Source organism: Panthera leo, chromosome A1 (assembly GCF_018350215.1).
Source record: "Panthera leo isolate Ple1 chromosome A1, P.leo_Ple1_pat1.1, whole genome shotgun sequence".
Classification (NCBI taxonomy): Eukaryota; Metazoa; Chordata; class Mammalia; order Carnivora; family Felidae; genus Panthera; species Panthera leo.
Window position 1 is genome coordinate 57827872 of NC_056679.1, and position 26831 is coordinate 57854702.

The 26831-nt window shown below is 30.9% G+C and overlaps 1 long non-coding RNA gene across 1 annotated transcript in view; it reads left to right on the top strand.

Annotated features, from left to right (window-relative positions):
* Positions 1 to 23870, top strand: part of LOC122214113 — an 82244-nt gene extending 58374 nt beyond the window's left edge. The window contains exons 4-5 of the long non-coding RNA XR_006199742.1: positions 18478 to 18522; positions 23740 to 23870. This is a non-coding gene — a long non-coding RNA (uncharacterized LOC122214113). The remainder of the gene's footprint in view (positions 1 to 18477; positions 18523 to 23739) is intronic.
* The last annotated feature ends 2961 nt before the right edge of the window (positions 23871 to 26831 follow it).

Below are 26831 nucleotides of genomic sequence, written 5' to 3' on the forward strand. Positions count from 1 at the left end.
ATCCTGTTTGTATTGTTCCTTGGCTCTCTTCAAACCAGTCCAGTTCATACTGCCTCAGAATACAAAACAAATCAATCTAACAGGATTGGATGTCAGCATTTTACCAAAATTTATTTTTAAACAAATGACTTTTAGGTATATTATACCATAATCTAGATGTCACAGTAGTAACCAATAAAGCAAATATTTTTTTTTAATTTTATCAAATCATTTAAACATTGATACTATTACCAGCAACATGATCACTGTACTTATTTTAAGTTTTTTGTTTTGTTTTCTACACTTTTACCACAAAATATAGTATCTTTAAATATGCATAGTTAATTTTTTATCTTTTAAAATGACTGAAATAACTCTTTCCAGTTATATGTGTATACCCACACATGTACACACATACACACAGATAAGAGAAAGCCTACACAATTAATTTTATTTCATAAACTGAATGGGGAGCAGTTTGTCCTTATATTTTTAGGAAAACAATAAGTACAGTCTACTTTGCAAGAACATTGTTTCAATAAGTGAAGATATCTTTAAATAGATTTGTTTCTGGTGTTAAATTTATATACTAGAAAAAAGCCAATAAGTACTACTTTTATAATAATATGTTTTGATAAAATTTTCTTATAAAAAAACACCAAATTTGTTTGTATGTCTTGCCATTGATTGAGATATTCTTTGATATTTTTCAACATTTTAAATACATTCCATGAAAAGCAACAAATATAATACTCTGATATCCCTTTCTTCTTTAATGGGCTGAGAAGTTCATTTATCAACTTCAATAATAGATACATTTATGATGAGTTCTATAAACATTCTAAATTTGTTATCCTTGGCTAGTTTGATACATGCAGTAGAAAACTAAAAAAAAAAAAAAAATCCAAGCCTGATTTTGTTTTTGAATTCCACTATGGATGAATGTCAATGTGATCAAATACATAAATAAATTGTTTCATTTAATGCAGATTATGAAATGTAAAAAGCTAAACACAGTAAGCTGTTTTTATCAAGTTCCTCTGAGTTTTTGAAGCCATGCTTTTCTATTTCTGTATTCCTAGTATAAAGAATACAGAAGAAAATCTTTATTATGCCCCCTCTCTGTTTTGCCTTATGAGTATATTTCAGTATTCATATGTTAATTGTTTAAAAATTAAAATTGAATAAAATGACATCGCTATATAAAATAGATTTGCCTATTGGAAAAATATGTAAAGAAAAAAAAAGTATATCCATGCAGAAACTTCTTCCTATATTTCATTATTCTAAGAAGTTAGATAAGCTACTCAGGACTTATTTTTACATAAGAATTATTGAAACTTCCTTTTGCTGGAATAAAAATGGATAGCATCTGGGGAACATTTATGTAGTCAGAAAGGAGGTGAAATATCTTTAACATGGATAATTGAAACTCTAAAAAGAATAATATAGTTCATATTTCTCTAGAGTAAGTGATAAAGGAAAGGACATATTAGCATTCTTTGTAGAAAAGATATTTAAAGAAATAGTCCATTTATTACATTGTAATTATTTCTCCCTTGAAACAAAATTACATGTCTTTTGACATTTTATCATCATATTTTCATTATTGTGTTATTTCTTACTTATCACTTATCTTATTATGTTGCCAGTGACTTTCCATGACTGTTCTGAACTCCTTAAACTTTAAACTTTCATACTCTCTGGCTATAGGATCTTGAAACATTTTGCCCACTTCAGCTGAGAAATCTTAACTTCAGGAAAATTTTTTCTAGACTCCAACCACTCCCTATCCTTTTAGAGGTTGAACATCTTTAGTTCCTTCTATTGATTTCAGCTTAGAACTACTCACAGTGCATGATAGTCTTCTGCTTACTTTGCAGGCCTCCAGAAGTGGACCGTGAGCATGGTCTTACTCATCTCTAGATCCTTAGGATTTACATCCTTAGCTTTCATTAAATTATTGCACATGTAGCTTCTATATGTAAAATTATTTTTACAAAGATTCATAGATAATACACTACAGAATCCAAATGAGAAGCTTACTCCAATATAAAATATTAGTAAAAATACTGCAAACATAATAAGTTGTCAAACTTACAGGGCTACTAGCAATGTGGAAGGAAAACTAACAATTTTGATCTTCAGTTTCCTTCTGTCTGTAACAGTTGGCAGCACGGCAATAATAACACTCCTAAAATAAAGTAAGTCAACTTCTACATATTTAGTAATTTCAAGTTATTAAGGCTGTGAGTGTGACTACTTTAGATTCCTCATATAAGTGAGATTGTGCAGTATTTGTCTTTATGTATCTGGCCTAATTTATTCAGTATAAGATCCTTCAGGTTTATTCATGTGGTCACAAATGCAGAATTTCTTCTCTTTAAAGGTTGAGTAATATTCCTTTCTGTGTGAGTGAGTGAGTGTGTGTGTGTGTGTGTGTTGCCTTTAAACAAAAAAAAAGCATATATCAGTTGACAGACACTTAGATTGCTTCCATATCTTGGCTACTGTGACTATTGCTGTAATAGACGTGAGAGTGCAGATATCTTTTGATATACTGATATCAAGTCCTTTGGATATACCCAGAAGTGTGATTGCTAGATCATAGACTAATTTATCTTGTTTTCTAGAGGTAAGCAGGGTAGAGAAATACAAGTGTTTAAGTGAGCTACAGTGAATATTTATTTCTCTATGTTTTATGTATATATATGTGTGTTTTGGGAGATTTATTCATTTTCTAGCTATTGAATAACCACATGTAAAAAATATTAAAATATTTTGAGAAGTACAAAACATGGAGGTATGTGAAGTATACGAGTTTAGAAGTGCATCATTTTTATATTTTCATTACCTTGTCTGAAGATGGATGTTGGTTCATTGTGATTTGAATGGATCTGAATAATTGGATCACCCAATTAACTTTTGAACAGATTTGAATAATTGGATCACCCAATTTAATCATCTAAGATAAAAAGAAATGCTATTTTATGGAGAATACTGATTCCAATTCTATTTAGTATTATTTTTTTTAGTCAGAATTCCTAATTTTTCAGATTAAGGGTAAAAAAGAAAACTTATTTGATATTACCCTTAAATTGAAAGTAAGATTTAGCTTATCAAGCAAAACTTACGATATGGAAAAAATTTCACTTTTTGGAGTAAGAAGTTAACAGATGCCTATGGCTATGCCAGTTAGGTATTGTAAAGATCTGGTTACAGAGCATCACAGAATATTATTTTATTTTTATTTAATTTGGAAAGGAATTCTGTACTACAATTAAAATGTCAATTTGCATGTAAAAATATTTTTTATACTTGAAAGTTTGTAGCAATTCAGGCTACAATTTTAATTCACTGTGAAGCATATCTGGACCTGAGTGTACTTTTTAAAATTAATATCCTTCACACACACACACACACACACACACACACACACACACACACCCAGGATAGATTATTTGTTAATAAAATTATGTTATTTGAAATGGTTAATGTTATTATATTTTCGTAAATTTGTCTGGGAAATATATACTCATAAAAATAAACAATTAGTTATTTGACAGAATTTTTTTTAAAAACCATATTAACAGAGGTTTTTATTTATCAGAAATCTGTAGGACAAAAGTAGAAAAAGAAATGAATTAATTCCCATGGGAATGTTCGTGGAAAACAGCAGAACATTGAAAGTATGGATTCTCTGAGAAGGCAGCTTGTAACCAGAACAGGAGAAAGAAAATAAGAGAAGAGTGATGTATAAAGTGCTCTGTGGAATGAAAGAGGGAAACATGTTTGTATCAATTCTCATTGACAATTCTCATTGCATCAGTTCTCAGTGGCTATAACACTCTAAGAAGAGGAGGCTAGAGAGATACTTTATGTAAGGGAACTAGATGATGACCTATTTTCACTGTCCTTTCAACCATACTAATGAGCTCCAATAGCTGTCTAGGTTGAAGAAAGTCCACCTCAAAGGTATGACATTTAGGGTCACATTATCTTGAATATTAGGATTAACACGTTGCAATTAAATAGAATTTTATCATTAATCAGGACCGGTAGTGTCCAATATGTCAAGCAGTAGTCACTTGGTTATCAGACATTTGAAATGTAACTAGTCTGAATTGAAATGTATTCACCTGTCCAGTACATAAACGATTTTAAAGACAGTACAAAAACAAAAAAAGCATAAAAACTCTCAATAATTTTATAAACTTACATGATAAATTATAACATTTTGAGTAATAAGGTTAAATAAAATATATTTCTAAAATCAATTTCACATTTCTTTTTAGCTTTTTAATATTTTTAATATTGTTACAAATTTGATTGTATATTTGGTTTATTTATAATTCTGATGGATTATACTGATCAAGATTTTAGCCAGAAATAACTTCCCCAATGTGCTGTATATACAAATGAAAGTTTATGATGACACAAGATATTACTATTAATTCAATAACTTGTCAAACCAAAGAGATGATGAGTAGAAAAGCAATATGATTTTAAAAATTATGTTATTAAACAAATTTTTTGCATGCTTTCTCTGGATAAAACATTTTAAGTGAATGTGCAAATATATAAAATATTTTAAGATTGCAATGAAAAATTCTGAATTTTTAATTAGGCATATTTATACATTTTTGAAAATCTTACAGTAATTCATGGTACATGATACAAAAAATGTATATATGTTCATTTATTTCTCCATTAACTTATATATTTGTAATTATAGCAACATAATTGTCATTAAACATTCAGACTTATGTATGAAATAGTGATGGTAAGGACACCTGGGTGGCTCAGTCAGTTAAGCACCAAACTCTTGCTTTCACCATGCTGACAGTGCAAAGCCTGCTTAGGATTCTCTCTCTTCCTCTCTCTGCTCCTTCCCCACTGTCTCTCTCTCTCTCTCTCTCTCTCTCAACAAACAAACAAACAAACACACATTAAAAAATATTAAAATACTTATGGTAATGTCTGAAAGAGTTGTTAGAAAGATTTAAAAAATATAATGTCTAGTAAATAGTATGCATTCAATTATAATAACAATAACAAAAATAATATATATTAAACATTAAAGAAAATAATTAAAATAATGATGCAGAAAAAGTCAACAGTCTTAAGCTATTAATAAAACAATTTTTAAGTTTATTTATTTTGAGAAAGACAGAGACAGCACAGGTTGGGAGGGGAAGAGAGAGAGGGAGAGTGAGAATTCCAAGCAGGCTCCGTGCTGCCAGTATAAAGCCTAACTATGGGGCTTGAACTCACGAAATCAAGATTCGGATGCTTAATTGATTGAGTCACCCAGGTTCCCCTTGATAAAATACTTTTAAACACAGTTCCCATAATGAAAGATGTGATATATCTGTCTTACTTCAGGGAAATTTCCATGTAGATTTTATTCAGGTGGGCAAATTAATTAATTCTATGTTAATCTTTTAAACAAAAATATTTTAGTGCTTTTCTCCTGCTTTATGTGTGTCTCCATACATCTTCAAAGTTCTTTGTGTCTCCACACATCTTCAAAGTTCTTTGTGTCTCCACAAATCTTCAAAGTTTGTTTAATATTAAAATGTGTCAATTGAATAATTTAAAATTTACCAGTAGATTTTCTGATATTTTTAATAAAATTCTGGTTAGACTGTGTGCATACATACTAGCATTTTTAATTTCAAATCACGATTTTCAAGAAGAGAAAGAAGGAGACATCAATTGTGACAGTCCCCAAAAACCTTTCTTTTTATAATGCTGTGCTTCATCAGAAAGACAAAATCTTCCCAATAACTTTTCCTAGCATTCAGAGAGAAGAAAAAAATTCTTATCTGTTTTTAGATATACTGGTATACCTAAAGTATCAAGGTTATAAAGTCAAATTCGAAAAAACAGTGGTAATGGAGATACCGGCTCTTCACCTTTTAGCTAAAGATAGAAGGTGATATAAAAAGAATGAACCTATACACTACACATTAACAAATATACTTGTATGTATTGCTGCGGATTTTCAAAGGGCTATTTTAGACTTTTTTCATTTATGTTTTTAAACAGGAGAATTAGAGATTATGCAATAAGCATGTGTTCACATATAATGAAGTGAGTTCATCACATCAGGATTTTCAAGGCTAAATCCCATACTTAAGACTGTTCCACTTTAATCCATTTGAAATGTTGAATCAAAATATATAATTAAATTTGCTCATTGTGAGGGATGAATAATATATATTTTGAATGTCACTTCATAGCAGCATGAGAACAATATTTCACTTTCTGCAGTCATAACGTACCTTTATGATATCTATGCCCTGTTCCCTGACATCGTGGGAATGCTCATTTGGAGGCATGTTGACTAAAAAGCTAGCATGAATAAACACAGCCAAGCTAGACTTCAGAAAATATGTCAAAACATCTACCTGAAATTTTGGCATACAATTATTTAGTTGACATATCTAAAGGCCAAGTAAAATTTGATTAATGCATTAAAAAATAAATACAGCAAGAAAAAAACACTTGGGATTTTTTTTAAATTTAAATTATGAGAAGCAGATAATGTACCAAGCATTTTATTGGATAAGATATAAATTATAAAAGCTATTTAATTAACATTTTCTGTAATTAACACTTTCTAAGATTAGAAATAGAAATAAAAAAAGTTTACTTGTATATTTAGGAGACAAATGGCCTGAATTTCAGGAAAATGCTCATACCAATCAATAATGTGAATATAATGGGAATAAAGTAATTTTATAGTTATTTGTACATCCTGCAATGTTCATTTTTATAGTCTTAATCATATTGGAGACACACATGTAGCAGATCATATCAGGTAGGCCTTTCTGAATGCAGTAAAGATATATTAAATAGAGCAAACAATGTTGTAACTTTAAAGGTCAAAATCTAAAAACATCGTATTTATATATATATGATAATTTTTTTGTTATCAAATCCCTACTTCCTCTCTAGCTCATTTATATATAATAAAGTAGAGTCTTGCTTACATGCTAATAATTACATAACTGAATCTGAGTTTTAGGCCAAATTTGCTAATATAACTTACAATTTCATTATATATTCAGACTATTTTAATCAGCTCAGAATAGCATATCTGTCATACAGTTTAGCTAAATCATGTTTTAGCAAAATAATAAAGATAATCAGTGGATCTACCTTGTCTCATTTTAGAGTATGATACATATGTTTCAATCATGTTTGACCATAAGGAATATAATATAATTAATACATATACATGTATATCTGAATAAAATATACATTGATCTATAATAGAAAATATTTTCTTATATGTTATGTATTGCATTACATCACTACTTGTTCATTAAGCTCCCCTTACTTTATGCATGATGATACTAAAGTACACTGATATCAGAAGGTAGTAAATGACTAGCATTAATCTATAACTAATTGTATTTAGCACCTATTATGACTTAACCAGTAGTAGACTAAATAATGGGGATAGGAGAGGCAAACATGCTCCCAAATTATTAACTATCTAAAAAATACTCAATTCCCATTCAATGTAACAAAATGATTTGATATAGATGGTTGTAAGGTTTATAATCTAAGAAAGAAAGAAAATTAAATGATAATATTTTAGATCTAATCAGTGATTTTCAATAAAATAATGAAGTGAAAATATTCCATTATATAATAATAACCTTTCTCTGTTCTACCTTTAAATATCTCTTCTAATTTTTAACCTAGTTTGGACATATGGTCATTCCTTTCAGTTACACACATATAAATTCCATTCTATATATGTATATATGACTATTACTGTTCTCTATAAAAATTTTATTTCTTATTTCAAGAAGCTGTCTCTTGTTGGCTGATGACATAGATTTTGTATATTATCATCATAATATTTTTTGCTTAATCATCCAGCATATTTAGATGATACCATTCTATTTAAAATTTTACAATACTGTTACTTTGCCACACTTCATTTAAAAACTTGATTAAATCTGAACATTTAAGTTTCAAAAATAATTATTTTCACTTTTATGGGAAAACAGATAGCCAAACCTCCTCATCTAAAACAGATTTCTAAGCCATTAGGTTGCATAAATAACTATTCAGATCCCTTGTGATTAAAGAGAGCCATTAAACTGTAACTCAAAGTGAACTAGCATTTTGATATATTCTTAGTGTTGTTTTGAAGATTTAATTAATGATATAAAATGCTATGTGAATGAAAAACAAAAGCAAATATATCCTGCTCATATATTTTAGCCTTTATTTTTTTTACTTTAAGAATATTGTCTTATTTAAAATATTTCTGAGAAGTGAAACATTATTATAGATTCAATAGCTCATGTAAACTTATAATGAATAATCTTCATATTCCAAAAAATATCTTTGTTACTGCATTCTTTAAAAAAAAGCAAACACTTGAGTTTGCCATAGTTTCATTGTTCATATAATTCCTTCTCATGGGCTTAAAGTCAAAACTGAACTGAAAGAACCATTTTGTTGAAAATTCATCCTGTAATGTAGCAACTGGAGTTACAAAAGCAAGCAATTAAGACATAGAATAATGTTTTTTTTTTATTTTTGTTTTTTAAGATGAAGAAACTTCATGGTTATTTAGTCATTTTCTCTTTTTCTATTTCTGTAAGTGGGAAATGAATGACTCTGTTACTCACTTCCTATCTCACAGGCAGTTTGTGTCACAACTATGGTTAGGATCCAGGTCTTCTGGTCTTATTCAATGCTTTGTTTCGTTATAGTTGTTGAGAAAAATTGTTTCTTCATTGTTTACCAGGAAGACCACATTCTTCCATGTTTGTCAGTATCGAACTGCTGCTATGTGGCTGAACTAAGACTAAGTTTTAAAAAAGAAATAAAATAAAATAAAGCTCTGACAGTTTTCTAGAGTTTGTTTCTATTTGAGTAGAGGAACAACACTGAACATTGACCCATTTCTATCAAGCCAAAATTCCCCTTACAGCTCATTGCCAATCATCAGTCACTTTGTCAGAAATGTGCCAAAGATTCCAGTCATTCATGTAGCACTGAACCATAATACATACTGTTTAAGTCATGCATTAAATCTATCTCAGAGCTCTAACCTTAAATCCATTTTGTATTTAGCTGTCTGTGAGTGACAGGGCTAATTGGTCCACTTTCTTGTATAAGGTTACTTTGCAGTAGTCAAGATGATGGATTTCTGAAATTGTTAAGCTGGGAAAGTTAGTTCTTTACTTTTGACCTTCCTTCGGGTCTTGAATGTATTCTTAAACATTCATATAAAGGGGCACAGCCTCTTTGTATGAATATCAGTATTGTAGGTGCCTCTAAAAATCTGTTATATACTACTTGAGAAATCCTGGATTAGAATACATCAGAATGACATAAAACTTTTGATTGTATATTGGGTGTCACCATAATCAGAGGGACACTGAAAATAACAGTAAAACTTATTTGACAATCTTCACAAGTGTACAAACCAGAATCTATTCTATTATGCACCTCATGCTTACTGAATTCATTCTATGTGAAGAGACGTATTATTAGAATCTGTTCCTTCCTTAGTTTTCAAATTTGTGTAGCCATTCCACTGAAAATTTAAAGACATATAAACATCTTCAGCCAACAATAATAAGAATGTAAGATTTAAAAAAAAAACTACCTTTGTTCATTCCGCTGCTATAACAACACTGCAGAAAACAGCATAGCGGTTCCTCAAAACATTAAAGACAAATACCATATGATCCAATAATTTCACAACTGAGTATTTACACAAATAAAATGAAAACACTAACTTGAAAAATATATGTATCCCTATGTTTGTTTATTGCAGCATTATTTACAATAGCCAAGATATGAAAGCAACCTAAGAGTCCATCAAGAGATGAATGGATAAGGAAAGTGTATACACACACACACACACACACACGCCTGTGTGCACAGACACACACACACACACACACACACACACACACACACACACACACACAGGAATATTATACAGCCATACAAAGGATGAGATCTTGCCATTTGCAACAACATGGATGGTCCTAGAAGGTATTATTTATGTGGGGAGAGGCAAAAAATAGGTGGAGGGGAGTGGGAGATGTAGGCTTACAGTTATGGTATGAATAAATCATGGGAATAAAAGGCACAGCATAGGAAATATAGTCAATGATTTTGTAATTTTGTTGTATGGTGATTGATTATATCTATACTTGTGGTGAGAATAGCATAATATATAGAGACATTGGATCACTATATCATATACCTGATACTAATGTAAAATTATGTGTCACCTATACTCAAATTTCCCAATCTGCCAAACCTAATTGAATGGGGCAAAATCTTTATTTAACCATTTATGCATGCTACTGAAGATGCCTGTCCATCAATAAATAACTTCTTTTTTTTTAAGAATATGGTTATCTATGAAGGATTAGTTATTAATTACTTTCCCATTAGTAACTTCATTTAGCCATTTCTTGGGCTTCCCCTTTTTAGTGAATGTTCACAAAATACATTGATAGGTTTCCCAGTTGGCCATATTTAGTATCTAAATGTTTATCCTTCCTAAATTATACTCTTAACCCCAGAGTAAACCAACTAATATTCTTATTATTGTGATTCTAAATTCTGGTTCAGACATCTTGCTTATATCTGTGTTGGTTAAGTCCCTGGCTGTCATTTCTTCCTGTTCTTTCTTTTGGGGTGAATTCCTTCATTTTTTTCATTTTGAAGAAAGAAAAGGAATTAATAAGGTAAAAAATTTAAAATTAAAAAATTAAAAACAACACAAAAAATCAAATAAAGGATGCTAGATCCTAGGGGTTTTCCAGTCTGGTTGTTGAAAGGAGATTGATAGAGTAGAGAAAAAAAGGAAAAATAAGAAAAGAAAAAAAGAAAGAAAATGTTTGAAAATTTGAAAAAATGAATATAATGAAATAGAATATAATGAAATTATGGGAGTAAAAAATAGAATTTGAAAAATTTACAAAAAAGTAAAAGATATAGAATCTCCATCCAATCTCCGTCCTCTCTCTGCAAGCAAAAACAGCTCCCTGCCCTCCGTGGCTTTCTCCCCCATCCCACATAACTGCTGAGTTCTCTGGTTCAGGTTATACAGATTGTTGTGTTAATCCTCAAAGCAGTTTTCTAGGTGTGCAGGATGATTTAGCGTTGATCTAGCTGTATTTCAGGGACTAGAGATGCAAAAAAAACCAAACAAACAAAAAAACGTCCATGCTCCTTGCCATCTTGGCCCCTAAATTCTAAATTGTTATAATTCTAATGCAAATTTCATTTTGTGTGTGTATGCGTGTGTGTTCTGTGTTCTGGAGGACTCAATAAAATTACAGTATAGCAAAAAAACAAAACAAAGGTAAATATTTTTAAATAAAAGTAAGAAAGAATTAACATTACTAAAGGTTATTTCAGGTTACAAAACTATAGTAGTTATAACACTTTGTACTCATACTTGACGTGGTCTTCTGTTTAAATGCTATTGTATCTAGGAGTATTACATTGATGATCTTGTATAAAAGGGAAATCCCTCCTACTCTCTACCTTACTTTGTTTTATTTTACCTCACGATTTTAATTACTGATTGTTGTTACATATCTTGTGTAGGTGTTTTATTCTCAGTATCTTTTGAAGAGAATACACACTTTATGATAACAGAATTTTTTTCATTCTTCCATCATGTGGGTCTGCAAGAACACCTGGCCTGATAAATATGTGATGGTGGAATGTCTTATACATATGGTAAATAAATAAACAAATAAAGGAATCCTGGAATAATAGGGAAGCAGAGATTATTTACACAGTAGTAATGATATGCTTTTTCAAAGGTATGAATAAATTCTTGCAAAACAGTTTTGCAAAATAAAGTCCAATTTAAGTATGTGATACAATGAAAATGACAACAAAGCAATCAAATTGTTTCATAGTTTACCTATGCAAATTGGAGAAATTTCAAAACCTAAAATAAATAAAATGAAATAAATTATTAACGAAAAGCCCATAAAGTACAATTCATTGTCATTTATAATTCTTTAATCTAAAGGATAAATTTATTTAGATTACGTTTCCATCCTAATAGATGCTGAATATTGGCTATCTGAATAATATGTGTTTATCTATCTAGAATTATACCTGCCAAATATAGTCTTCTTTTAGTAATAATCAAATGATAATAATAACACCAATAGTAATGATAATAGTTTTCTTTTAAATAGGGTTATTTATAAAGTATTTAACAACACTGGGATTTTCATTTTGCTGTCAAGAAACTGATAATCAAAAAAGTTACTTGGTAACTTAGGACTCCATGGTTACTTGGAAGCAAATACGGACTGGTAATCCACTGGTCACAATGAAGAAGTAATCTTTTGAAGAACTAGAACATTTATCATATGTACTATTAACGGATATTACATCATCCCACACAGTCATCACCACATTTGGAAACATGCTTTTTTATTACTTATGTCCAATTAAGTGAATACAAATTAAGCACAGCCTATGAGTAATTGAAAAGATTCGAGTCCTTGAGAGAGTAAACACACACATGCAGGCACATACATTGTTAGTTTCTCTTATTCTTTTTAGTCATGTTCTGTCCAGATCTTTGCCTGGATCTTCAGCCTGGTAGTTTTTTCCTAGAGTCAGGTAATCCCTTGAGGAAAAAAGCCACTGCAGAATGTCAACTCATCCTCTGTAGTGCTACTTTCTCCAGAATTTTGTCCCATTAAATTCAGGTTGCTTCAGTGGTTCTCTGATGACATATAACAGTATATATATATATATATATATATATATATATATATATATATATATATATACAAATTTAACAATATTTAATAAAGGGGGTGAACTTGAAATTCCAATGTGAAAGTCTCATTGATTGCAGGGGAATTACAGTGATGGACTTTGTCTTCATAAGGCAATGTAGTGAGGAGTTTAAGGTTTAAATATATTGAGGTTGGTGAAGTTTAAGGCAAATATAAACATTACCAATCAGTTTGGTACATTGAAACTTAAAGTTTTCTAAGCTCTTCAAGCATTTTCTTTTAAAAGGCACATTTATAAAACTGAGAGCATCCTATCTTTTTATGCTCCTGAATATGTGTTTCAACTTATTTTTAGCAAAGACAACATGGCCATACAGTTTCTATAAATGAACAATTTAATATCAATTATACAAAATGTTGTGAAATAAATACTTTTCAAAAATTATTTATGGCATCTCTATCTAAATTTAAAGGCACTTCACATATCTTTTGCATGACCATACTAATACATCAACAGTATTAGAAACTAAATTACTTAATGGAAATCATAGTAAAGTTCCTATTTAATACCAACAATAAGAATTATGGGTTGCTTTGCTATGCATTTGAAAGTAAACTAAAGTTAAAAAATAATATTTTCAGAAAAAAAATGTCCTATTGTTTTGAAAGCCCAAGACATCTTCTGGTTGTCTATTTATGTCTTGTTGAAATGATTTTTATGTTATGAAGAAAATACATTTGTGTTACCAAATATATTAATTAAAATTAAGAAACTATTGAAACATTATTCTTCATCCTTCCTTCTCTTTAATGACAAAAGGGGACTAGAACATTAAACAAACATCTGACTCAAAATGTTTAGTGATATTCCCCATCTCTTTCTCTTTCTCTCTGCCACTCGACAATGAAACAAAATTTTATAAGAAAGACAGATACTTAACGGTTGCTTTTACTAATGATATTCTATGAAAAATTCCCCTAAGAGTACTTTTAAAAACTTAATATAGATGATTTCTGAATATCACGATGCATTTTTATAAATAGCATTTAGAAGACAATGTTTTTGTTTAGTGTAAATTGAGTTACATCCTGATGTATAACTTTAAATGTGTGTATTGTAATTGAGAACAGTAGGACCAATACACTGTTCAATAGTATAGAACTTATTTTGTATTGAGAAACACATTTTTGGCTGACATAGTCTGTGAAATGGATACATGCATACTTATCTTAATCCCACTGGAGGTAAAAGAGTGCTACTTTTTTGGATAGAACTTTTAAAATATATACATTAACTAGTAGGTACGAGACCCTAAAAGGTACACATGGGAGAAGATGTAGCAAAAACAAAACAAACAACCCAGACATCACCTTGATGTGCTCAACCTCAAATTTCTGGGTTGTTTTAAATACTTGAACAATCCTAAAATGTATAGAGAACACCTGAGGTCCTCATTTTCCAGATCTGTGACATCAACAGTATTAGAAACTAAATTACTTAATGGAAACCATGGTAAAGTTCCTATTTAAAGCAACAATAAGAATTTATGGGTTGCTTCGCTATGCATTTGAAAGTAAACTAAAATTAAAAAATAACATCTTCAGAAAAAAATGTCCTATTGTTTTGAAAGTCCAAGACATTTTCTGGTTGTCTAAATATGTCTTGTTGAAATGATTTTTATGTTATGAAGAAAATATATATAAAGAGCATAAAGTTGTTGTTCATTATTACCTGGGGTAATTAGGTATTCATATATATTTCCAGGAAAGCTGTATGTTAAATATCAATTCTTACTAGAAAAAAAGCAAAGATTCATAATGGTGTGAAAATTAGGGAAGTTAATTTAAGAATAAATTTCATAAAGATAAGACTACATTCAATTATTATAAGTTAGATCTGTTCAAAATATTTCCTTAAATGTAGATAAATACTATATACACAACTTTAGAAAAAAAACTATATATATATATATATATATATATATATATATATATATACACATATATATATGTTGTGCTTTAGTGTGTATTTCACTAGCCTAGACATTAAAATGTAGCAGAGAAAGTTGCAGAGAAAGAACAGACATCTTTGAGGAACAATAGTAAATAGCAAATAATCCATTTACTTCTGATTTCACTTTTGCATATATTGTATAGTAATCTTAATAAATGTTCATAAAAATGTAATGGGCTAGCTGATTTTTGTACCCATGAAACTATATAACACTTATATATATAGTGATGTATCTTCATGGTAAATTATGTTTTTCATATCTGTAAGCTGTTATGTATCATAAGTCAAGATAGGTCACTCATTAAGATACGCTGTGAATCAATTTGTTTTTTGTTTTTTGGTTTTTGTTTGGTATTTAGGGTCAATGGGCTCATTTTAAGTTTAGGAAGGTTACATGACAGTGTCTTCTAGGATGAACAATAGTAGTCAATCCAAAATTTAAAAAGTGGATATACAAATTCTGTATCAATAATGTTTAGGGATTAAAGATTAAGAAAATGAAATAAATTCACACACACACACACACACACACACACACACACACACACACACACTAAATTACCTGAGACCAAAACAACCCTCAGACCGTTTCATAGATATAAGAAATCACTGAGAAGCGAAATTTTAAAAGAACTATTTTTTCTGATGTCTTCAGTACTAAATAGTTGTACGCAATGATAAAATATGTTAAACGTTATATTTGGAATGCTAACTTCTAATTGAATTAAGAAATAGAGATATTTCAAAGATTAAGGAGGTATAGTGTATTATGGTATAAAATGAGAACACATTTTCATATAGACATCCATTAAGTGGTTACCACTGGTATCATTTTCTGAGTTGATTAAGTTTTTATAAGTGAGTTTTTAAAATTATGAATCATGGAGTAAATATTTGGTATGTGTAGACACTACAGAAAATGATGTTTAATTTTTAAAACTAAATTTCAAAGAAAATTATTTTCCATGCAATAATTTTTTGCCATGTAATACTTTTACCCATAGCTCTATAATCTGGCACTCTTCATAACTGACAGGAAATGATGAGGGATGCTTTAAAAATTATGAAAGTATTAGTGATTTTTAAAGTCCTCTATTGAATCTGATGTGCAGTCAAAATTGCAAAATAGTGTCCCCAACGCTGTGAAACATTGGGAACATTCAGGTATTCATAATGCTATTATTCTGAGCAAAATACCCTTATAGAAAAAAAACCTAGCATACTTTTTCTCTATTCAAGAGGCATTCTCCCTCTACCTTAGAAAAAGGCATAAGCCTTCATCACCCTGATGAAACTATCACTGATCCAATCTCGTTTTATATTTCATATCTTCTACCTTTGATATAATCATAACAGAGAAATAGTTTAGCAATTCTTCTAGAATTATATATTATCTATGCCAGTGTCCACTAGTATAAACAAATGATGTTAGTATGTAGCCTCAGATTAACCTTACTGTATTCTTCTTATGTATTATTAAAATCAATATATATTATTATTCAATGGGAAAAAATAGAGATATTTCCTTTGAAAATTATTAAAATAAGGACAGCAGACAGCTCTTTGTCTGTGTATTTGTTTTAAATGAAAGTCTTCATGTGGACTCAAATAACTCTAGATAATTTGAATAACTTTAATAAAGTTTTTTTCACTTGCAGAGTACTCTTAAAATTTCTATTAGATTTATTTAACATATATTTATTCAGGGATTTAAATGGTTTTTCTGTCCAAATATTTTCTCTCCAGCTATATGTATGTTATTTTTTTTCCTTGAGGATAGGAGGTTTCGTTAAAAATTGAGAAAAAAAAAACCTTTTTACCCCCCACGAGCAAATTTTACTAACCTGTTAATAGCTTGTATTCATTGTATAGGGGTGTGTGTGTGTGTGTGTGTGTGTGCGTGCGTGTGTGTTAGGACATTCTAAAGATTTGTTTTTTGGAGCATAAATATAACCATTCAGAGAAAAAACTCATGGACTATGATAGATAGTAGAGATCGATAGAGCTGTACATGTAGATGTAGATGCAGCCATAGATGTCTGCATAAGTATTTAAAATGGGAGGCACCAAAAAAGAGGAAAAGCCTCTGGGTGATTTTATTCTAGAAATATTTTTGTTGCTTAGTTTCTTCATTCTTTAAAACCTAGCTATTTTGCATGCGTAAGGGAAATATTCCACTGTTACAACTACGGGGTAAGAAATAATTTCCCTTAACAATCTTTGGCATTAAAAATGTATATGTAGAATATTATATAGAAAAAATGTTCTCAAAACATGCAACTCAAAAAAATAACCATTAAGCCTAACATAAGACTTACAGTCTAAGCTACAAAATGCTGCCAAATATAAGGATTTCATAGTAGCACACTTTTATTTATTTATTTATTTTTTGCCATTGGGCATGACTTTAAATGGAATTAACATGCACCACCCCATATATTTAGTAACAGTTGGTTTAAACATATACAAAAGACTTTTAAATTAATTTGAAATATATCAAAGGAGGATAATTATCTCTACCACCCCAAAACATAATAAGAAAATACTAATTTTTTTCCTACATCTTCCAACTTCATATAAAATATGCTTCTCTGGAATGTGGGCAGTGATTGGTGAGCTGTTCTCACTCGATAGAAGATTCAAATACCTTCTTTTACTTCAAGGAGGAAAAAATAAAGTTAATAGAATAGGAAGCTTGACACTGAAACTGAGAGACAGGGATCTCTAAAGTTGAGAAATTTGGGTGACATAATGTCTCTATGCATTAACTTCATAATAATCCAGCCAACATAATGGTAGTTATAGCAGAATGTATGGTTCCACAAAGGAAAAAGGTATGCTAGAAAATGAAACTTCTAAGAGGAATAATTTTATTTTCTATTTTAAATTATGAAGATAGATCATCAAACTAGTTCTAGGTATACATTCAAGCTACTATGTACTGCATTAATTAAAAATGATATTCTCATATAACCCATAATCTCAAGTGAATTTAATCCATCACAAAACTCTTTTCATATCCACACACAAACACATAAAGGTACATATACACAAACACACATCTCTGCTAAAATCCAATCCATCAGATGACTATTCATATCTACATAGGAACATACACATAAGCACAAATAGAAACAAAATTCTAAGGAATATGGAATATTATTGGGAGATGGAAAAATCTCATATTTGGGAGTACAAACAATAATTTATTTATTATCAAATAATGTGTCAATACTAGTTTCTAAAGTGTTTAAAAATATTATTTGAGCCCGCCTTGGCAGCACATATACTAAAAATATTATTTGGAAGTATGCCATCATATTCTAAGTTTAAGGTCCTAAAAATTAATATAAGGTTAAATAAAGATCTAATTTAGTAAAATATACCTTATGATCATTGACTTAAAAAAAAGTATAGAGTTAATTCTTTTTTCAAAAAACGTACTTATGCATGTAAAACACAACTTTAAAAAGTAATAAATTAATATTACATCTATCTGGATAAATTTGTTTGGTGACTTTAATCTTAAGTTTGCTCATCAGAAGTTTGTTATTACATAGAAAATACTATGTTACATTTTTTTGAGGGAAAATCATGCCGGCTTTTGATTATAATTAATCAAATATGACTCAAATTATGAAAAATCTAAATATTGCTATAATTATTATTTAGGTGCAGTATTTGACAAACCTTTTCTTTTCCTTACAGCCTAAAGCACTGTTCGGATGACATCATAACTGTGTCTAACAAAGGGTAAGTTTATTATTATGAACATATTTATGTCAATACCTATGCATGTTTGTTAGTATGGTATTTTTTCCTTTGTCAGCTATTACAGGAATGTTAATAGAACATGTGTGTGCACCACTAATAAGTATACAGATTTGTATACAAAATGCTAGCTTCAAGCACTTTTAGTTTTCTGTTAATTTTAGAATTGTCTGCAATATTAAGTTGAAATACATTTAGTAAATCAGTTATCACTATATTGTCAATTTCATATCCTTTCAATTTCATCATTTGCTTAGAATAAATGACTCTTTATCTAAGAACCATAAGAAACATATTTCTCTCTTAAATAGTATGACAGTACTAATTTTTATATTATTTTATTTATCTAAATTCAGTTATTAATATTATAAAATATCAGTATATGTTATAAATACCATCTACCTACACTTTTTAGGTTAACTCAATTTTATCTATAAATGGGATGGGGAAATGTATTGTTGCAATCACTCTTCTTGTAACCACCATATTTGATTCAAGGAAAAAAACGTAACCTTCTTTCTTTCAGGAAAAAAAAAAGACCTATGAAGTAGTGCTTTTCTGCTTAACTATTGTCTTTACCATGGTTTATCAACTTCAGCATTATTGACATTTGTTGTGAGGGTTGTTCTGTTCATTGATGGACTGGCAGTATCCCTGGCCTCTATCCACTAGATAAAGTCAAACCCCCAGTCATGATAATCAGAAATGTCTTCAGACATTTTGTCTACTCCCTGAGGGGGCACATTCACCCCTTTAGCTTGGTAACCTCCTTAATGTTTTAAAGTGAAGATAAGAATCAGACAACTGTTCCCAGGCTATACTCCACCTTTAGTTATCTGTTAAAATGACACTATTTTATTTTACATTTGTGCAGAATCTGGAAATATATGGCAGTTGGATAATTGCATTACAGTATGCAATTATGCATACTAAAGTCTGTTGTTTTGAGTCTTCTACACTTTCATGTTATATCAGTTACACACAGATTTTTTTTTCTCCTGAATTGTGACTAAGTTTTGGTTAATTTTGCTTGGTAACTCACAGTAGTTGATGCTCCCAAATGCATGAGGCATTTTCTTGGTTAAAGTGTCAAATCCCTTTGGAGTTTTTAAGTCTATTTTGAGAGAGAGTGAGCATGTGCAAGTGGTGGAGAGGGGCAGAAGGAGGGAGAGAAAGAATCCTAGGCAGACTTAATGCTCAGAGGGGAGCCCAAAGCGGGGTTGAACTGGAATCATGACCTGAGTGGAAATTAGGAGTCAGATGCTCAACCAACTTACCCACCCTGGAGTCCCAAGATGTTATTCAGCATTATCATAATGCATTATTCTCAAATTCTTTTTAAAGTTATTAAGCAGATTTAAATGGTGACCATGATTATTATAATTTGATTGAGAGTAAGGATACCTGGTAAATATATCACCTATACTTTTAAGAATCCTGTTCATCCGGGAGTGTCTGGGTGGCTCAGTCAGTTGAGCGTCCGACTTTGGCTCAGGTCATGATGTTGCAGTCTGTGAGTTCGAGCCCCGCGTCAGGCTCTGTGCTGACAGCTCAGAGCCTGGAGCTTGCTTCAGATTCTGCGTTTCCCTCTCTCTCTGCCCCTCCCCTGCTCATGCTCTGTCTCTCTGTCAAAAATAAAATTAACATTAAAAAATAAAAAAAAAAAGAATCCTGTTATTCCAGATAATGGAATATCGAGGTAGTTGATAAATAGCACACAGGTTAGCCATTCCTGATGAAAGCCTTTGATTACTTCCAGATTCAGACTTCTAATTCTGAGGAACTGATACATTTTATCCACTATCGCTGACTCTTCTAGTCCAAGAAGTTTACATTTATAATAGTCTCTTGAACGAGTCAGTATAAAAATTCTCTCTCTCATATGTATATATGTACACACATATATATATGCATACACATATATATACGTTTACACACATACATTATATATACAAATATCAGTATGTGAATATAAGTATATATTTATATACATATATATGAACATATATAGGAAAATAGTAAATTGATAATTAGTGATACAGTAATTATAAAGTGTCCACTAGAAATGATCCAAGTGCCTAAACACAAACAACTTTGAGGTCCTAGATCTCAATACTGTGGAACTTCCTTTTGCATCTTAACTTAATGCCTAGAATTCTACCAAGAGATTTTAACCTGAGAAGAGGAATCTTATCAGAATTTTAGCATTGGAATATAACATGTAAATATAATACTTAAATTTAATATTTATGAAGCATAGTCATGTTATCCTCATTTGTTAAATTTCTCAGAGAATATTGTATTTGCATGGGAGAATCAGATCATAAATCTTATCTATTTTATGTAATGAATATTCCTCAGACTACCTCACCAATGAAGGTGAAATATTACATTGAAAGTAATATCCCTAAATTAATAACTCTGATCAGTTCAGTGAAAGATTATGATTCATGCTGTTTAAAGTCATATACAGAACATATGTTTTAACATAGAAAATATATGCATGTATACATCCCTAAAGTTAAATCATATTACAGATATAGAGCATTACAAGTTTTACCAAAATATCTTTATATGGTACTTGTGTGTATATATAAAGAAAGATTTCATGTGTTTTAGATTAAATTATATGATTTGAATAGTGAATTACCTCCTCACTGAAGTTACTTTTTTTCTTTCTTCTTAGCCTCTAGAAGCTATTTATCAAACTTTAGGATTTTGAATCAAAGAAATTCTTAAATATTGACATAGAGAGGCATAATTAAACTCTTAAACCTTATCGTACATTAGATTTTGTGTAATGAACTAGAACTAGAATATCAACCTAGGAATACCCGATAGCACAAGAATATAGAAGATTCCAATGTGGACAAAAGGGAGTGGTTATGAGGGCAGGAAGATCAAGACCACAGCCTGGGAGGGCACCACTGGCCAAGATACAAGTGGGAGACTGGTGACTATATGTAGCATGAAAGTACCACATACCTTTGATTCTGTTAATTCAGCAGACATTCATGAATAGAATCTTAGAGGTTAGAAAATTTAATTCTTATTCAAGAATGTCATTCCAATTACCTCTGCCACAGAAGCAAATACCAAATGTAAAAACAGTACTAGCTAACTCATCAAAACTCATTCCTTCAATTGAAATTGGGGCACATTTTTTTTAATTATAAAAAACACATTCTGTGGTTCTGTGGTTCACATTCTACTCAGCAGATATTTGAAACTTAGTTGGAATATATTTTTCATGTAGCAAGAAACCAAACCAATGATAAACAACCAAAATTCAGCGCAGAAAATTTTTGTTTATGCAACATCAATAACATTGGCTTTATAGTTAGTGCTTTACAGAAACATTGCTGCTGACACAATACAACAATTAAATTTAGTGGTAAAACATTTAGTTTCTAATTAAATTCTCATCAAGATGTATATTTCTGAAATACCCATTCCTTTTTATAGAAAAAAAAATATTTGCAAACAGTGATCATGCTGTTAAAGAAATAGTGTCAGGAAGATTGCACATTTCTGTCAAGTGGGAAGAAGATAATATATATTGGAAAGCATTTAAGAAGTAGATTATTCTCAGGGTGCCTAGGTGGCTCAGTCAGTTGAATATCCAACTCTTGATTTTGGCTCAGGTCATGATCTCATGGTTGTGAGATATAGCCTCTTCCCTCCCCCCACCACCCAGCGGGCTGCTTAGGATTCTCTCTCCCTTCCCTTCTGCTCTCAAGCATGCACTCTCTTTCTGTCTCTCTAAATAAATAAATAAACAAATAATAAAAAATATATTTTTCAGACCTTAAATGTATTGTGTGCTCCAAGTACTGTACCTATTGGGCTAGTGGATGCATTGATCTTACCTCATTAAAAAGACATTTATGGAGGGAGGGGGAAGGTAAATGAACTAAATGATTATGGAGGTGTCAAGGGGAAAGCATTCAGTAGAAACACCTGTTCAGATGTCTGCATATGGGACTTTGTTTGGCATATGTAAGGGACAGCAGTGAGTTCAATATGACTGGAGTGGAGTGTGGAAAAGAAAATGTGAGGCCACGTAGGAAATGTCATGAAACGATTGATGGAGAATCTGTTTTCGCAGGGCCATGTAACTCATTCACTAAAGGCTTTGAGATTCATTCTGAGCAAGAAGTGAAACTATTGCAAGCAGGTGTTCAACAGAGACATGATGTGACTAAAATCTTTTACCAGAATCACTTGGTCAGAAGGACACAAGGACATTTGTTTAGTCTCTTAAGACAGTACCCATAGAGAGGCTATTAAAATGTAAAGGAGGATGTGATCATATTCTACAGGGAGAGATGGTTGGGTCTGAGACAAGGGTGGTGACTGGGAGTGGTGATATGTGCTATCATGGCAAAGCTAATATCATTTGCTGAAAGACAAATAGATATGGAGTTAAGAACTTCATTTTTCATGTGCAAATTTGCAATTACTATCAGATACACAAGTAGAAAAGTCAAATTTGTATAAGATATTTGGAACTCAAGGTCAGGAGAGAACTACATAAAATATAAATCCAGGAATTAGCATTTAGAAGGTGAGTAAATTGTCAGACTATGTGAGATGCCTGAGAGAGTGACAATAGATAATACAAAATAATCATGTGAAAGGATTGACATTCCCAGGTTTAGTGATGAGAGTTGTGTTCAACAGTATAGGTGAAGAAAGGATCTCAAGAAAAAAAATAGAGTAATATGCTCTATGAAATGCTCCAAAATAGCCAAAGTGAGATTACTGCAATTTGATTGTTGGAATTGACAACATGAAGGGCATTGGTGACTTTGAAAAGAGGAGTTTTAGTGGAGTTTGTGGACTAAAACTAGTGCAAGGGGTCATTATGAAGCTAACAATTATCTACACTTTCAAGAACCTTTCCTGTAAAGAGTAAATAAATGGAGCAGAAGTTAGAGGAGAAATGGGATCAAAGGGGAATTTTTAATATAAAAGAAAGAATTTATTTATACACTGATTTGAATAACACAAAAGAGAGAATTGGTAGTGGTGGAAAGAGAGAATCAGTGCAACAATTTCCTTAGGTAGATGTGAGGGAATGAGATGTAAAAGCAAGGAGAGGGGGATATTTAGCGAGTAGCATGACATTTATTATTATTGTGTATGCACAAAGAGTAAATTAGTAAGTAATAAATTATTTATTTGCTTTGCCCATAGGAATTAAATGTGTACAAAATAAAGGATTTGATTTTATATGCCTCATCCCACTGGTCTATAAATATGTCTGAGCACTGATATCATTATGGATAGACTTGTCCTAGTCTGCATCCCACTGGTTCTTTATGGAAATTCGGAGGAGAATAAACCAAATAATTTGAGATTCAGCTGCTGTTCTTCATTGTTTATGTTTCATGGTCCTTTTTAGATTCAAAAATTAGAACATAATATTTACATATAGTTTCCTTACTCTCACTAATGTCACATTTCTCTTTTATAACAAGGATACAAATTTTCTTCCTTCTATTTTAAATTCAAAACTGTCTACTTGAAAAGTTTTTTATAAATTGCAGTTTCAACATTTTCCTATCCTCCCCATATTGTATTATTTTCACAGTATCCAGAAGTTAATGCAGGAACTACTCATCCTTATCACATGCTGTTTAGTCTAAAGTAGAGAAAAGTTGAATTGTATCAAAGTTCTCCATGGCTTCTAAGCATATATTCATTATGACACGTAGTATTACTATGACCTGCTAAATGCTAGCGCCAGCGAAAACCATGAAAGTTCAAGTAAAAACATGTATCATCTTACAAAATATTTCCCTTGTAATCTCTACCACCCACCTGGTATTCTCTAGATAAACTATTTATTATTTGTGTATTTTTATTGAGCCCTACCTTAGATCATTTTCTAAGAATGTTCTACAAAACTATTCAAATCCTGATAAACACTCATAAATTAAGAGGTGGATACCAGTATTAACCTTTTTTAAAAAGTGTTTCAAGTTGTTTTTTGTTTGTTTGTTTTTTTAATGAGAGAGAGAGAGAGATCAGGGGAGGTGCAGAGAGAGAGGGAGACACAGAATCCAAAGCAGGCTCCAGGGTCTGAGGGGTCAGCACAGAGCCCGACATGGGGCTCAAACCCACAAAATGTGAGATCATGACCTGAGCCAAAGCCAGACACCTAACTGACTGAGCCACCCAGGTGCCCCTAAATGTTTCAAGTTTTATTTATTTGCTTTGAGAGAGAGGGAGAGAGAGAGAGACAGAGAGAGAGAGAGAGAGAAAGAGAGAGAGAGAGAGAGAGAGAGAGAGAGAGAGAGAGAGAGAATCCCCAGCAAGCTCCACACTGCCAACATGGAGCCTGATGCAGGGCTTGAACCCATGAACAAAGAAATCATCACCTGAGCTGAAATCTAGAGTCAGATGCTTAACTAGCTGAGCCACCCATGTGCCCTTAACCCTTTTAACAGATATAGAAACTGGGGAGTAGAGAGTATTAGAAAATTACTCAAGTTCACATGCATAATTAGATGATTGGTGGGTCCTGGATTTGAAGTTCTGGAAATCTCCTCCATCGAACTTAACATCCAGAACACACCCACTACTATATTCTTCCCTGTGAGATCTTGAAATATATGGATTCTATTAGGAAAGCTTTATGGATAGGAATGTCTTCCTGTATATTTGATTTATATAGTTTGTTGGTTTTGTTATATAGTTTGATTTATAAGTTTTCTGGCTAGTTTTGAAATATTGTATGTGTACTGTGGACTTGATCATTTTAAGAATTATATATTGTTCATTTTCCCTTTAATGTTGTCCCTATTATGGTTTATACTATACCTTATTACCATGCATTCTAACATTAATATAGCACCAGAAAGCATAACCTTAAAAAAGAATACAAGTTGGTACATTTTTCTGGTTTTTTAACCATTAAAATAATCTCTTTTTAAAAATAAAAATGAATGAATCCATGTACCCAAAAAACCCAATAAACACAAGTAAGAATAAGTCAATAATACTGATTTTAATTTTGTTGAAACACCTATTTTATGTTAGTGATAGGAACCACTTATTTGAAGGCTATTCCTTTTATCCTTAAATCTATTTACAGTATCTGATAGTTGCTTCTAATTATGTCAAATTCAGATAGGTATATAGGTAGGTAGGTAGGTAGGTACACAGATAGATATATAGATGATAGATTTATACATACATATGTAATGATCATTACATTAAATGTGTTGTATTAATTACGATTGAAACAGAATAAAGTTTGAATGATTTGAAAATATTTTTTTCTTCTTTGAAATGCTATAAAAGTAAAAAAAAATGGATTAACAGACAGTCTTTGATGCTGAAAGCTTACACTGGGAGCTTCAAACACTGTCTTATTTCTTTTAGGCTATAGGTAAGAATATTTGTTGTATGGCAGATTTTCCCATGTCTACCCACAAGATAATCCCAGTCTCTTTATTTTCTGACCCAATTATTTAGGATGTTAGACATGATCATAAATTTTGGGATTTTTCAATGACAGCATGATTTTAAGTAAATGAATAAAATATTAATACATAATTTAGAAAGAATAAAATTATTCTAATACTTGTCTGATTCAGTAATCGAATATGACATTGATATTAAGTTCTATTCAAATTAGACACAAACTGTTGGAAAGCTTAAAGAAATCTATAATAATGCAAGAATGATCACTTGCTAAGATGAGCACTAGGTATTATATGTAAGTGATGAATCACTAAATTCTACTCCTGAAACCATTATTATACTACATGTTAACTAAATTGAATTAAAAAAAAGTAGATGCACAAAAATGATAATAATACTTAACTGCAAAATAATAAAATAAGTAAATGGAAAATAAATGTAAATTAGGCTTAGGCTACTGCTGATTTCTGTTAAGGGTTTAGGAACTTTATGGCATTGCTGTTATAAACCAGAAAATTATTATCAAATATATTACTTATGCCTGAGACACACACACACATAGAAATACACAATACACACACACATATAAAAAGATATCTTCTATATATAATTCATAAGATTCTAGTCAATATCATTTTTCTAGAGTGTAAATAAAGATTTAAATGCATGGAAAATAGGAAAGACTACTTTGAGTTTTAATTATACATCATAAAAGTACTGCTATTCTTGGGAAAATCTATGAATATTTTGTGTGTACTTCTATGAATACACACCTATTTCATGTTATAACTTGAGTGTGTGGTTAAAAGGCTGAGATACTGACATACAGACTCTAAGAAGGCAGAAGGAATACGGGT